The sequence below is a fragment of the Myotis davidii genome, unplaced genomic scaffold (genome assembly GCF_000327345.1).
Source record: "Myotis davidii unplaced genomic scaffold, ASM32734v1 scaffold13, whole genome shotgun sequence".
Taxonomy (NCBI): Eukaryota; Metazoa; Chordata; class Mammalia; order Chiroptera; family Vespertilionidae; genus Myotis; species Myotis davidii.
In genome coordinates, this window is record NW_006286243.1 from 2,079,379 (window position 1) to 2,083,286 (window position 3,908).

Sequence of the window (3,908 nt, forward strand, 5' to 3'; positions counted from 1 at the left end):
ATATGATTAAGTATCTGCTCTCAAGGATTTGGTGATTTAGTTTCAAGGTTAAAATTCAAGTATTTAAATTTATTACAAAAGTAATTTGTGCATTATATATAGTCTGCTTTAAAATAAACAAATATAAACTAATGCAATTTAAACATGACCATATCTATTTAAAGAAATACAGATTTCAATCAGCATGTGCTGCTTCTATTAGAGAGATCAATCTTGAGAATAACAAAAAGTAAGCTATAATCCAATGAGGCAGGGGAATGCAAAGGCAGATGGAGGAAACCTTGGGTAGGTTTTCATAGAATTAGGCATGACCCTAGAACTGGGCCTTAACCATCTCGCAATAAATACATTAAAAATGTAAATTTGTGTACATACGTATGTACAATTTATATTTTTATATATGTACATAATTTTTTGATAGTTCAATTGATGTTTCTTTCATTTCAGATTTAACCCATTGGAATTAATATTCAAAGTGTGCATACATTTTTTTTTAGATACCCTGTATATATACTGTCACACAGGAACGGAGCAACACAGTCGAAAATGAAGCCCCTAATCCCATTCCCCTTCACCCAGAACTGCCTGGAGTGAGGCGGGGCTCAGAGTCTGATCAGGAGGCCTCCTGGATCCTCAGAGGTAGTGCCCTTAGCTCCTTGCTTGAGGATGTGTAAACCTGCTCCAGCAGTGGCACAAGTCCTGGTCCCTGGGTGTCCTGCTGTCCAGAGAAATCTTCAGCTTCTCCAGGTAGGAGTCCTAGGACCTCACCAGGTCAGGGGCACTCTGGTAGAACTCCACTACCAGCAGCATCTCACAAAGGATGTCATTAGTCAGGAAGCTGTCCTGGACATAGGCTACCTCCACCTCTGTGGGGATGCTGTAAGTCACTGGGACTTTGCCAGCAGGGACACCAGCTGGTTACTACCAGCCACTCCAAGCCTCCCAACCCATAACGCTCCATCCCACACACCAGGCCCTGCTGTGCATATTTAAAATTTTAAATAATGCAGGCTATTAAATAAACACTATTCCTAATTTTCCAGTGGCTATTTCATTTTAAACAATATGCTTTAAAAAAATCTATATATTCCTTGACCCATCAATTTGGAACATTTTCTCTTGATTCTCAACTATTTGAGATGAGAAATTTAGCACCTCACTTTCTTCCCCTATTTTCATCCTTTGCTCTTCAGACTCTAGGTCAACATTATCATTTCTTTCAAAAGATTAAAGTTTATAAGATTTACACTTGAATTGTAACTGCAAGTTTCCATTGTTGTGAGTTTAAAAACTGAAACACAGTATTTCATGAAAGGATCAAGTAATATAACTAGATCCAGGAAAACTATTTAATTTTATACTATTAAATCTTCAACCCCAAAGGAAAAACTTGCTAATATCAGGGTCAAATTTTCTTAGACTCTATTAATTAGTCAAAATTAAAAATCACATTTGAATTTGTTCTAACATGAACTGTGATTTTCATGCACTTTTTGTTTTCCTATTTTTTTAAAAGTATCCATTTGAAATATTTCTATATATTTAAGAACTCTTAAAAACAGAATCATATTGTCATTATCTCACATTAAAAAGTAATTCCTTAATATTAAATACTCAGAGGGTTCAAATTTCCCCAACGGTCTCAATACCTTTAGTTTTTCCAACCATATGTTGTAACTGGTTGATCTTTATTTCTTTTAGTCTATAGGTTTCTCCCATTTTCCACCCCCTGCTTCTTTTTTTGTCCTTCCAATATATTTGATGAAGACACTGGCAGTTTCTCCCGTAGAATTTCCCTTAGTCTAGATTTTGTTGATTGTGCCTCTCATTAATATTCCTCTATCCCCTGTATTTCCTGTATATTAGTAATTAATCTAGGTGCTTGACCGGATTGGTGGGGTGTTAAGTATATTTTATGTGATGATATCCTTCCATCAGGACACACATATGGTGTCCGCTTGCTTCACTTTTCATTTTAGCAGCCACTGATGAGCACTGCCCTAGGCAATAATTCCCTAATATCCCTAAAGTTCTTTTTCCTTTCCTTTACTTGAAATTTTAAATTGAGACAGAGTCACAAGCAGTGTAGGGTAATACAGAAAGATCCTGTTTATACTTCTGTTTCTCTTAATGGTATAACATTTTGCAAACTATACCATCACAACCAGGATGCTGACATTAATGCAATCCACTGAGCTTTACCTCTACTCATTTGTGTGTGTGTGTGTGTGTGTGTGTGTGTGTGTGTGTGTGTGTGTATTTACTTCTACAGTTTTATCACCTGCAAGTTCTTGTATGGCACCACAATCAAGATAGTGAACAGTTCTATCACAAGATATCTACTGCCTTATTACATACTTCTCTCCCCTCTAAAACCTCCTCTTCCTTAAACTCTTACTATTAAAATATAAGACCTCCTGATTTGACTCCCTAATGTTATTTTCTTATTTTCTATTTCTTTATCTTTTCTTATGCTTTCTGGGTGAGTTCAACTTCATCTTCCAACCCTTCCAATGAATTGCTTTGGCTATAATTTTTAATTTCCAGGGACTGTTCCTTGCACCAATTTTCCCTTTTTAAAGCATCCTGTTCTCATTTAATGGATATAACATCTAGCTTTTCAAAATATCAATGAGGGTATTTTTCTGATCCCTCCATTATATCCCCCTGCTCTTTGTGTGATTCTTAGGTATTGCAGATTTTCCTTAAATATCTGGGGATCCTGGCTCCACACTCCTATTTAATAGGCACTAAAGAGTTCAATGAAAACACCATGTATACACACACATGACTTGAAAACGGGTTTCATGGAAATGATAACCACTTCATGGAAGTGATCATCAGGCATGTTATCTAGACACAAGCAAAAGTGAGTGTCTGGAGATCATTTCTCTGGAGGTAGTTTTTCTGAAGAGAAAAGCTATACCTGATGGCCAGCATTCTGGAAACACAATTAGTGAGCTCACATTCAGAATGCAGATTTTAACTTAATCCGTATTTTCTTGTGTTAGTCCTCACTTGAGGCATTTTTTTCCCATTGATTTTTCTAGAGTGAAAGGGAGGGGGGACAGAGAGAAAAACATGGATTGGTTGCCTCCCACATGTGCCCTGAGGGGGGTGGGGAGACAGGGATTGGAGCCTGCAACTGAGGTACAAGGTACGTGCTCTTATTGGAATCAAACCCATGATCCCTCAGTCCGCTGGCCAATGTTCTAACCACTGAGCAACCGGCTAGGGCTTAATCCGTATTTCCAACCCTATATCTAATCCAAGCCTTCTATTATGCCTGGCATCCTATAAGTCCCATGATCTTCCGGTTAGTTTTTAAATAGCATTAACCGCTGACTTGCTGCTCAAAAAGGGGGGTGGGGGCAGCCCGGCTTACATGGCTCAGGAGTTGAGTATCAACCTATGAAACAGGATGTCACGGTTCATTCCCAGTCAGGGCACATGCCCAGGTTACGGGCTCAATACCGTGTTGGGCATGCAGGTGGCAGCCGATCAATGATTCTCTTATCATTTGATGTCTCTCTCTCTCTCTCTCTCTCTCTCTCTATATATATATATAAGCACACACACACACACACACACAGAGAGTCTAGGTGACCCTCTCATGAGCTGTCTCTGAAGCACCTGCATATTACTGTATTAGGTGTTCTGTCCTATTGCTGGTGAGTGGCTTGAGGGCAGGGATTGTGTCACATCTTATCTTTGTAAACCCATGGTGCTGAGCACACAAAAGTTGCTCAGGAAATATTTGCTGCATGACCCTATGAGAAAGGTCCTATGAGCATCCCCTTTGACAGATGAGGAAACTGATGTTCAGAGGTTAAATGAATTAGCCAAAGTTGTGCAGCTTGAAGTGGTAGAAGTGAGGTCAGAACTCAGACCTGCCAAGTTTCAGTACA